The 12,346-nt window shown below is 41.3% G+C and overlaps 1 long non-coding RNA gene across 2 annotated transcripts in view; it reads left to right on the forward strand.

Moving 5' to 3' along the window:
* The window catches only part of LOC133260338 (uncharacterized), a 591,714-nt gene that overhangs the window by 391,676 nt on the left and 187,692 nt on the right, over positions 1 to 12,346 (forward strand). The gene's annotated exons all lie outside the window — the stretch shown is intronic.

The following is a 12,346-nucleotide window of genomic DNA, read 5'->3' on the forward strand; positions in this document are numbered from 1 at the left end:
TTTCATTCTGTCTGCCCTCTGATCAACAAGGATAAGAGACTTATGGAAGCTTCCTGATAGGAGATACTGACTGTGGGAGAAACTGGGTCTTGTTCTGATGGGGTGGGGCCATGCTCAGTAAATCTTTAATCTGATTTTCTGTTGATGTGTGGGGCTGTGTTCCCTCCCTGTTGTTTGACCTGAGACCAAAGTATGGTGGAGGTAATGGAGATAATGGTGCCTCCTTCAAAAGGTCCCAGATACGTACTGCCACACTTGGTGCCCCCAACTCTGCAGCACCACCTCCGACCTGCGCCTGTGCTGGAGGCTCCTGGACACTCACAGGCAAGTCTGGGTCAGTCTCTTGTGGGGTCACTGCTCTATTTTGTTTTGTTTGCTCCATTTTACTACAGAACTTCCACAGGACTGGGAAACAGACTCGTGGAGGGCACAAACAAAACCTTGTACACACCAGGACCCAGGAGAAAAGAGCAGGGACCCCACAAGAGACTGACCTAGGCATGACATAATATATATACACATATATAAAACATGAAGAAAAGCCACTATGTTCTAACTAGAAAATGTTTTCTTCCAGAAGACTCTGAACTTTGAGCACATTCTCTATTTGTTAAAAATATCTATTAGCAAATGATAGGTAGGATAGCTCTAGCACCCAACTGATGCTTTCTTCTTGACAATCAGGAGATTTGAAAGGGGAGTCATGCTCTCACTGTGTTAATCTAGGTGATTTCATGTGGTCTTAGCATTCTTGTACTTCCTAAAATCACCCCAAATTCTGAGAAACTGAGGACTCTGTCCATTTTTCATGTACTGCACTTTTATTTTTTAGGGATAGAGTTTTTTTCCCCAGCTTTAAGATACAACTGAAATACAACACTGTAAATTGAAGGTGTGCAATGTGTCTATATTGTGAAATGATCACTCAATAACATATCCTTCACCTTACATATTTGCCATTTTTCGTGTGTGTGGTGAAGAGCTTTAAGATGTACTCTCTCAGCATCTTTCAAGTGTATAATTCAGTATTGTTAACTGTATTCACCTTGCTGTACATCAGATTCCAAAAACGTATTCACCTTATAACTGAAAGTTTGTACTCTTGGAGTACATTGCCAAATAACCTTTCAAAGAGATTTGGCCAATTTACTTTTCCACTAGCAGCATATGAAGATATATTTCAATAGTTTTGATAAAAAATGAGGCATTGTCAGTCTTCTAAAATGTGCATTTCTGTGACTGTTGATAATGAGCTTTCTTTTCAATCTGTTGTCCTTTAGTCTTCCCTCTTGCTGTTTGCCTGCCTTCCTTTTGTGACTACTTTTGTATCCTTTGACCTTTTAAAAAATCTAACCCTGTCTTTTCTTACTGATTTTAAGAGCTCTCTCTATATACTTGGGAACATTCATCTTTATGTTATCTTATATATTGAAATATTTCCTCTTCTTTCTGCCATTTGCTTTTTAGTTCTGTTTACAGTAGTGGGAATGGTGATAGTGGTGCTGTTGGTGATTGTTTCGTGGTGATGGTGGTTTAAGTACTGATGCTAGTGTTGTGTCATTTTATCTTCCAGAAGTTTCAATTCTACCTGAATTTGCTATTATAGTTTCTGCCTTTGAAGCCATTCTGGGAAAAAAGAAAGACTATTGCTATGGCAAAACTATGTATTTTTTAAAGTGTGTGTTTTGTCCTAATGCTCTTATGATTGTATGCATACCATGCACTCACATGCATTTTATTTTTTAGTATATATTTTATTTATTTTATTGACTACATGGAACCTTCATTACTCTGTTTGGGCTTTGGTTGTGGCAAGTGGGTGCTACTCTCCAGTTGCGGAGTGCAGACGTGTCACTTCAGGAGTGGCTTTTCTTGTTGTGGAGCGTGGGTACTAGAGCACATGAGCTCAGTAGTTGTGGCACACAGGCTCAGTTGCTCTGTGGCATGTGGAATCTTCCCAGACCACGGATTGAACCAGTGCTCCCTGCATCACAGGGTGGACTCTTCATGACTGGGCTGCCAGGGAGACCCCCTCACATGCATTTTAATCTTAATCTATCTGGAATTAACTTGATATGAAGTGTATTATCATTTCAGTTCAGTTCAGTTGCTCAGTCGTGTCCGACTGTTTGCGATCCCATGAATTGCAGCACGCCAGGCCTCCCTGTCCATCACCATCTCCTGGAGTTCACTCAGACTCACGTCCATCGAGTCAGTGATGCCGTCCAGCCATCTCATCCTCTGTCGTCCCCTTCTCCTCCTGCCCCCAATCCCTCCCAGTATCAGAGTCTTTTCCAATGAGTCAACTCTTCACATGAGGTGGCCAAAGTACTGGAGTTTCAGCTTTAGCATCATTCCTTCCAAAGAAATCCCAGGGCTGATCTCCTTTAGAATGGACTGGTTGGATGTGTGTTATAGAGTCAAAGAATCAGGATATCATCACTCATTGCGTGTGTGTGCTGTGCTCAGCCATGTCTGACTCTTTGTGACCCTATGGACTGTAGCTCACCAGACTCCTCTGTCCATAGGATTCTCCAGGCAAGAATACTGGAATGTGTTGCCATTTTCTCCTCCAGGGGATCTTCCTGACCTAGGGATTGAACCTGGCTCTCCTGTGCACTGGCAGGCAGATTCTTTACCACTAAGCCCCTTGGGAATTCCCCCATCACTCATTATCTCAGATTAAAAGATGAAACTGGTGATATTGTTCCTGATTAGGGAGAGCCATGCTCCTGACTTGGTGCAGGTGGTGGGTCTTATGGGGCCCTGGGGAAGTGTGGAGGTTGAACTGGTGGGTTTTAGGGAGATGAGTGGCCTGGTATCCACATAAGGAGGGTCATTTGGGGGAAACACTGTCACTGATTGATTGGCTTGAAAAAGTAAGTTCACTGAGGGGAGTTGTTGCTGATTAATGCAACAGGTTTAAAAGCAGTTCTGGTGGTTACCTTTCCCTACTATTGTAGGAACTTTTACAATTCTCAGTGGGGATCTTTTTTTTTTTTTTTTCCTCCTAAGTGATGTGAAGGGAAGGGGAGATTTTTATTGTTTTCTGTGTATTTCTTTTTCCAATGTGGTTTCTTTGAGGTTAGGAAGTATGCTTCCTCTTCCCTTTATTCTTAGTTCCAAACAGAGTGCTAGGACGTGAAAATGTTCCATAAGTGGAATTCTGGGACCTGGGCTATCAAGCATCAGCCCAGGCGATGGCTATAAACAACCATTTAAATAATAATGAATTTATAGATTTGAATTTTGGCATTGGGAAGATCCTTCAAAAATTACCAACAACCACTGCTTCATATTCCCAGTTACACTCTTGTTTATTATTGAGAAAGTGAAAGTGTTAGTCTCTCAGTCGTGTCTGACTCTTTGCAACCTCATGGACTGTAGCCTGATAGACACCTCTGACAGCCTCCTCTGTCCATGGAATTCTCCAAGCAAGAATACTAGACCATCAGAATACTAGCCAGTCTCTTCCTCAGAGAATCTTTCTGACCCAGGGATTGAACCTGGTTCTCCTGCATTGCAGGTAGATTCTTTATCATCTGAACCACCAGAGAAGCTATATTTGAAAAGGCAGGCAGGAATGATGAAAATCAGAAACATTCATAATAATGCTTTCTATCATCAGGACACCTAGTATTATGTAGGACTTACCACAGTAGTTAGTGTTAAGTCATTTACATGGGCTGCTTCATGAGAATTTCAAAATAGTCCTTTAAGATCTAATAAGTCCCCTACATATGAATGAGTTCTGTTCTGAGAGTGCATTCTTAAGTTCAATTTATTTGTAAGTCCAACAAAGTTAGCCTAGGTATGCAACTAACACAATCGGCTATGTAGTACTGTGTATAGATTTATAATATTTTTCACACAAAGAACAGTAAAAAGCAAAAAATAAAATATTTTTAATCTCAGTACCTTGAAAAGTACAGCAGTATAGTACAACAGCTAGCATACAGGGGCTGGCGTTGAGTGAACAGGAGAAGAATTAATTACTAGAGGTGGGAGGGGAGGTGGGAGATGATAGAGCAGAAGGATCATCAGAAACAGGAGATGGAAGGCAAGTTGCAACCTGACTCATACTTGATGTTGATGGAATATACATTTCTGCCTTTGAAAGTTTGCAACTGGGAGGTTTATATGTAGAAAACTTACTGTATTTCCTCTTCCCTCCATTTTAAAGACAAGGGAATAGAGGATCAGAGAAGTAATCAATGAATTCCATGGGGGCTGGTGTAAGGGGTGGGTGGAACTAGAATTCATTTAGTGAGCTTACACAGTTTTTCAAAAACTGTGATTTTTCAACCTGGGTTATCTCCTATTGATCTATAACAGAGAAGGATTTAATTTTAGAGAATGCCAAGGAATTAATGCTAACTGGCACTATGTTACATTCATAACATACTATAGCCTTCAACATAGCCCTGTGAAATGGCTTTTGTCATCATCTACCTTCTATAAATAATGGAACCAGAGATCCAGAGAAATCAAGTAGATTGCAGGGCTTCCCTGGTGGCTCAAATGGTAAAGAGTCTGCCTGCAATGCAGGAGACTCCGGTTTGATCCCTGGGTCAGGAAGATCCCATGGAGAAGGAAATGGCAGCCCACTCCAGTGTTCTTGTCTGGAAAATCCCACAGACAGAAGAGCCTGGTGGACTACACCCCATGGGGTTGCAAAGAATCGGACACAACTGAGTGACTAACATACATAACTGACTTCACTCTGTATGACAGACTCTTTCTTTTTAGAAATGTAACCTGCATTCTGAATTTGGCTAATTCAGCAAGTTTTGTTACTAATCTGAAATCCATTTCTGTGCAACCCAATCCCTCATGTTGTTGCTTTGATTCCTATAAAGAGAGTGATGGCTTTTCCGATTCAATTTTGTATTATTTTCTGACTCATTCACGGTCTTAGGGGTAATTAATCACTGGATGTCAAAGTAGAAGGAAGGCGTGATGAGTCTTCTCGAGCAGACTAAGCTAAGGCCGAGGGGAACAATGCCATTAAGAGAGCTCTTCCCATGAGAAGCAGTCAAGAGCCTTGTGACTCTGGGAGTATTCCACATTCTCATTTCAGTCCTCTAATCTCCAATTGACTCTTGATGACCACAGAGCTTATTCCAATAAATGTAGCATTTTGCCAGATGGCATGCTGCAATCAAGACAATGACACTAAAAAGTCATTTAGTACAATAATATCATGGTACTCACTAATTTCAGCTAGGAAGTTTTTACTAAGGAACACTACGTTTTGTGTTCAAGCAGGGATTTCAATCACTCTTTTAGCAAAATTAAGTCTTACTCTCTTGAGGTCTTTTAGAAGAATGGTGGTAGTTAAGGTCAAGAGGACAAAAAGTGAAAATATAATTAGTGGTAAGCATAGGCTATCTATCTCAGAGTGATTACAGGTGGCTTTTGTTCTCTCCACTGAGACTCTATCATCTAGAATGAGCAAATGAAAGAAATGTTTGCCAAATGAAAGAATGAATTAGGCTGAGGTGGTCTGGGTCCTTTTCCTGGATCAGTAAGGTCTCTTCACCTTTGTAGGTACTCAGCATTTTCATCATGAAAAAGAAGAGGATGGTTAACACGTGTTCAATATTCATTAAGTGCTACTGTTTTTTTCACTGCACATATTGCAGGGAGAAGGAAGCAAGGATGAAAAGATCAGATTTCTGTACTCATAGGCCTCAGAGTTCAGTCAGGACAGGCATGTAAACAAGTAAGTCAGTATAGTAATTCCTTTGGTAATCATATAGACAAGAGGCAGTTACAGGGCATACCTCACTGCCTGAGAACTAGGTCAGAGGGCCTTCTTGCAGGACATGACATTTAAGTTAACTATTATAAGAAGAATTGAAATGCAGCAGTTCTTCAAGCCAAGGACAGGCACTAGAAATAAGGAGAAGAATTGGGAGAATGTTTAAAGAAATGAAAAGAATATGAATATGGTTTTGGTGAAGGGAAGAGCTTCACAGAAAGTCAATAAAAGATGCCGTGTATCTTGGGACTACCCTGGTGGTCCAATGGTTAAGACTCTGCTTTTCCACTACAGTAGGCACAGGTTTGATTACTGGTCAGGGAACTAAGATCCCACATACTGTGGTGTGGCCAAAAAAAAAAAATTTTTTTTTTAAAGTCATATTTCTTTAACATGCAAGTCATTCATATTTATTGAATGCCAATATATGCGAGTCATTCTGTTAAGTATTGAGGATATTGAAAATTAAAGAGATCTATGTGGAGAAGGAAATGGCAACCCACTCCAGTATTCTTGCCTGGAGAATCCCAGGGACAGAGGAGCCTGGTGGGCTGCTGTCTCTGGGGTCGCACAGAGTCTGGGCACGATTGAAGCGACTTAGCAGCAGCAGCAGCAGCAACAGGTGGTCTCTGCAATTATAAAGATTCCTATAGATTCCAGGAAGGAGGACAGCAAATTAAGTAATTAATTCCAATTGATTGTGGTTGCGGACCATGGTGGAGAGGTACAGGGTGCTTAGGTTACATGTAGCCTAAAGAGGAAAGGGTTAGAAAAGGTAAAAAAGCTGGGACTCAAAAGATGATTAGGAACAAGCCGAGCAGAAGGGACATAAAGTGAGAGAAAACGCTCAAGAACGTTCAAGAAACTGGAAGAGTGATCAACTAGATCTTAGAACTAAAAGCAGGATGTGGGGACTTCTGTGGTGGTCCAGTGGTTAAGAATCTGCCTTCCAATGCAGGGGACACGGGTTTGATCCCTCATCAGGAAGCTAGGATCCTGCCTGCCTCTGGGCAGCTAAACCTGGGCATTAGACCCCCAACAGTCTATGCGTCACAACAAAGAGCCTGCATACCACAATGAAGACACAGTGCAGCCAAAAAGGGGGAGGAAAAAAAAAAAGATTGCTTAAAAAAATCAGGATGTGTGAAAGTGAAGCTGAGGAGATGAGATGGTCAGGTCATGAAAGGTATTCCTAGCTACGCACTAAGCGACGGAGAACTTTACCACAAAGAGCTCTAGATGTCAAGGAAGCTATTTGAGGGCAGTGAGCAGGAAAAGGCAAAAATTGTGCCTTCGTATTTCAGAGTGGCTGAAGATTTATATCCAGCTTCAAAGAAGAGGTTACAGGGTGCAGATTCTGGTCTTGGAGGGTCCGGCACCCTAGTGTCACTAACCACATTGCAGCGGATGTCGTGCCTCCCGCTCTCATAGTGCTGTCACGTTCAGGATCTAAGGCAGAGTGTCAGGATCCCACTGGGCCAACAAAGAGGCTGCGTCTCTGGCTGGTTCAGACACCGAGGTTAATGAGGTGCTGTGTTGGCTTTGTAGCTGAAGCAGCCCCAGACCTCTGGCCTTCTGCTGTGCTACGCTGCCTTTTTTCACTGCATTTACCGTGTGGGTTTTCAGAAGCCCAGGCAAAGCCAAGAATTTCCTGAAAAACTGATTCCCTTTCTCTAGTTCAGTCCTCAGGATGACACAGTCCTCATCCCTGACTGCCCAGGTAGCTCTTAATAATACATGCACCGTGTTACCAACTACAGCAATTTTTGGATGAGAATCCTGCCTACATGGTGGCTCAGATGGTAAAGAATCTGCCTGCAGTGCTGGAGACCTGGGTTCAGTCCCCGGGTCAGGAAGATCCCCAGGAGAAGGGAATGGCAACCCATGCCAGTATTCTTGCTTGGACAATTCCATGGACAGAGGAACCTGGCGGGCTATTGCCCATGGGGTTGCAAAGAGTCAGACAGCATTGAGTGACTAACACTTTGACTTTCCTGCCTCCATGGTGTGATATAAAGAGACTCTGAAAAGACACTACTGTCTTTAGCAGTATTCCCAAATTTCCCTTCCATAATTACAAAGCCTTTCACCTTGACGTCTTTATTTGTTTGGATGATAGAAGCAACATCTTCGAGACAAGTCAAATCTCAGCTTTTAGAAAAATCTTTTTAAAGAAAATTTATTTTTTAGCCTCACTGCATGGCATGTGGGATCTTAGTTCTCCCCCGAGGATCAAACCTGTGCTCTCTGAATTGCCAGTGTGGAATCTTAACCACTGGGCTTCCAAGGAAGTCCCCCAGATCTCATCTTTTATCACCTACTATCCAAGCTGGGGGTGCTTGTTCTATACACAGCAGGAGCTAGATGATCCAAGACTTGCCAACAATAACAGTTTGATAAATAGGAGGACTGGAAAGGACCCTAGGTATCTTGTTAGGTTTCCCTACTTGATGGATAGAGAAATTGAAAGTCTGAAAGAACAGGACAAGTCTAAGGGGACATTGGTTATGGGAACCTGGGTAATGACTATACTCCTGGTGGCCTGTCCCCCAGGCCTGATTATCCCTAATATTTTGCTAAAGTTATAGCACAGCAAGCACCCAATATGTGCCAGGCACTGTCCGAGATGTTTAGATATATTAAATACTCAACACAATAAAGGAGGTACTATTATTGTTTTACACACGAGGCACAAAAACATTAAGTGCATTTCTGAAATCTACAGAGTTAGCCAAGGTCAGAACTGGGAGATGACTCTGAGCATGCCAGGCTCTTAACCATTATAGCACACTGCCTTTGAGGAGAAGCCTGATAGCTGTGTTGAGGTAGAAGAGACACAGAGGGTCTGGGAGCAGCAAAAAGGAAGGGGTTGTCCAAAATATAATCTAGGCTGACTTTGATTTTGTAAAATGGCACTCTTCTGAGTGACTGTGAGCATTTTGATTCTCAATCTACCCCTGCTTGTGTCTTGGAGAAAGAGTACAGCTCACAAATTGACCACAGGACTAAGCACAGCCAGATGACTGCCACAGGTGCTGAAAGAGACTTAAAGCATGGTTAGGCAATATTACTAGAGATGGAGTGTACAGATTAAGGGAGGTGACAATTCTAATCATTTTCTCAGACACAGCCCACGTTAGAGGTGTTGTTGTGTAGATGGATTGTTCTAAAGTGTGCATTGGTTGAGTGTGCATTCCACTTTGGGAAGCGAAAGCAAGATGGGAAAAGGATCTGATGTTTATCACTAGCCAGGAATGGTGGAGGAATTGTCTGTGCTTAACATGGGGAGAAGAAGTGTGAGGCTCATTATCCATCCTCGAAGAACAGATGTACCAAAAAATAAATGCTTCCTCCCTTTCTCACACCATTAATTGGAACTCTTACACAAGATAGAATGGGATGAATCATAGAAAATCAAATAGTAAGGTTCAGTGTCTATGTATTCAGCAAAAGTTAGATAAAAATCTCCCCAAGAGTTATTTTAAGGGTGGGAGGTGGTGAGATGGAGGAGATAAACTTAGGCTAACATGATCACTGAATTTCCTTGAAATTTTCAGAATTTGGGAAATCTTTTGCAAATGTGATGTATTAATATTCAAAATCATTTCCCAGCTATTGAATATATATTGTTGTAAACCAAAAATGCCTAATAAAAAAGACCTTTGCTTTCCAGGATGGAAAGCATGATGCCTAGCTTCAAATGATTCAGTTAATTAACCACCACTAACTCCTAGACATAAGACAACTTCTCCAGATGATTGGGTTTCACTTTTGTGGGTGGCAGGAAAAAAAAAAAAAACTAGCATAAAGCAAAATACATGTGGTGGCAACTAATGGAATTGCTTTTTTTTTTTTTTTTGCTGCACTAGTGTCTTGGGAGTGGAAGTATCTCTTGTCTATTCTGGTGAATAGAAGCAGACATGAGTTATTATTATGGTCTCTGCCTTGTAATTTCTGTGTCACCAAGATGTGCTCTGTTTATTACTGCACTTAAAAAGCTTTGGAATATTAGCCACATAAAGTTGCTCTCCATGGATTTGATTACCACACTCTTCAGTTATTCCAGGAAACTGAAACTGTAGAATCACATTTCTGGGGAGAACCAGTTCTCAGCCTGGTTTCTTCCTGGTTGTGCCATCCATGGGGAAAGTTTTGTGATTCATCAGTAAAGCAGGAATAATCCCCCAAATCTCCTGGTCTCTCCCTGTGTCTCCATGCACATTTGAGGAATTGAGACCTAGGGAACAGAGGGGACTAGCTTAAAATCATAGAAGATAGTCAAGATTTGGACTTCTAATCTCATTTATTCCTAGACTGGGCTTCTCTGGTAGCTCAGCTGATAAAGAATCTACCTGCAATTCAGGAAACCCCTGTTTGATTCCTGGGTCAGGGAGATCCCCTGGAAAAGGGATAGGCTACCCACTCCAGTATTCTTGGGCTGCCCTGGTGGCTCAGACAGTAAAGAATCTGCCTGCAATGCAGGAGACCTGGGTTCGATCCCTGGGTTGGGAAGATCCCATGGAGGAGGGAACAGCTACCGACTCCAGTATTCCTGCCTGGAGAATTGTGTGGACAGAGGATCTGGTGGGCTACAGTCCATGGGGTCACAATGAGCTGGACATGACTGAGAGACTTTCAGTTAAGTTCATTCCTAGATCAGTGGGATCCAGCTGACCTCCTGTGGAAGTCCTAAACATGTATAGGATGGGTGAAGGGAGTAGGTTCAGTTCACCTGATGTGCCAGTCTTCTGAAGTATGGAGGCCCCCAGTTTCCCCAGGGTGGAGACAGTGAAGGTACCTCGGGGATTTAAAAAGGAAAGACAGGGTAAGAATGGTTCTAATTCTATCAAAGTTCTTTGAGGATGGTCTGGCTTCTCCATCAGTAAGAAGGACAAATAGAAGGTGTTTCCAAAGTAAGTACATTGAACCTTAGTTCCCTCAGTGGAAGAATGGGACTGGCCTTACGGACTGTTGTTAGGGTAAAGAGACCAGATGTGTAGAGCACCCAGCACTGCTCCCAGTACAGGGGGCCCTTAATATCCTGCCTTTTTCCTGTCTTACTTAAAGATGTGGAGTCATTCCTCCAAGGATTGGTTGTGGTACTCTGGTTTCTGCACATTGGTGGGGATGGATTTAGGGGCAGGTTTTTTTTGAAAGATGGGGAACAGCCCCTGATTCTAATCTCTTCACTAAGATTTTTAAAAAGCTCTTGGAAGTCAGGGGTCAAATGAAATCCCCAATTTCCCTTATAGCAGCTCTGCACAGCACTGAAATCAAAGACAATATCCTAACCAAGGCCTAGTGGTCTTGGTGTCCAGGGCTGTGATTCCCTTTCTCATCTTGTTTCTCTTTCTCTACTATTTTGCTGCATGAAGTGAGAATGAAAAGTCATCTCTACACTCCCTACCTGGACCTGGGCTTAATTAGTATTAGTGGAATAGTTCATTATAGTTAAAATTCTCCCAATTATTTGTATACCTGCTAAATTATTCAACAATTAAATGTTGGCACCCAAAGCTGGCAGTGCTCTACCAAATTAATACACTGATGTACTACTGGTTGGCTTCCTTGATAGCTCAGCTGGTAAAGAATAAGACTGCAATGCAGGAGACCCTGGTTCGATCCCTGGGTTGGGAAGATCCGCTGGAGAAGGGATAGGCTACTCCACTCCAGTATTCTGGCCTGGAGAATTCCATTGACTGTATAGTCCATGGGGTCACAAACAGCTGGACACGACTGAGCGGCTTTCACTTCACTTCACTACTGGTTGGTGTGTGATTGGTAATTGTCTTGTGATTGCAATTGGCAATATGCATCAAGAACCCCAGTAATAAAGATTGTGTCCTCTGATCTAGTAATGTCACTCCTGAGAATTTATCCTAAAGAAAGAAGCTAATTGAAATAAAAATGGCATATTAATAGAGATTATTCTTTGTAAATTTATATATGATGACAAAAACATTGAAACACTTAAATGATACAACTCAGTAAGTTATGATTTCTCCATTCAATAAAGTGTTATGAATAATTAAACATAATAATTATAAAGATAATGGTAAAACATTTACAAAATAATGTTAAAATGAAATATCAAATATACTATGGTAATTAAATACATATGTATTTGTATGACTAAGAATAGTAGAAACATATGGACAATAAAAATTATATTTTAGGTTATAGAATTTTTCTAGTTTCAAATCAAGTGTATACTCATTGCTTTTATCCAAAGTAAATGTATTTTTAAAAAAGAAATGGGCCATAAATTAATAAGAAAATATTGTTTACCAAAAACACATTTTATGTACTTTTTGAAGTTTTCTGATTTCTTTTGGAAAAAAGTCTTCTTTCTATTGACAAGTGAAAGTGAAGAGGTACTTTTACTGTTCACTACATGGGAGATAAAATTTTATTTATTTTAGTTTTCTCTATGCCTTTCTCTATACTTTCTATTCAATCAAAAATATTCTTTCCCTAAACTTCACTTCTAATTACTCATCCTTTATTATTTTCTTCAAATGCCTGTGATCCAAGAAGCATTCTAAAGCCCTTCTCAGTTAATATTCCACTGATTTATTCACA

Source organism: Bos javanicus, chromosome 14 (genome assembly GCF_032452875.1).
Source record: "Bos javanicus breed banteng chromosome 14, ARS-OSU_banteng_1.0, whole genome shotgun sequence".
In the NCBI taxonomy this organism is placed as follows: Eukaryota; Metazoa; Chordata; class Mammalia; order Artiodactyla; family Bovidae; genus Bos; species Bos javanicus.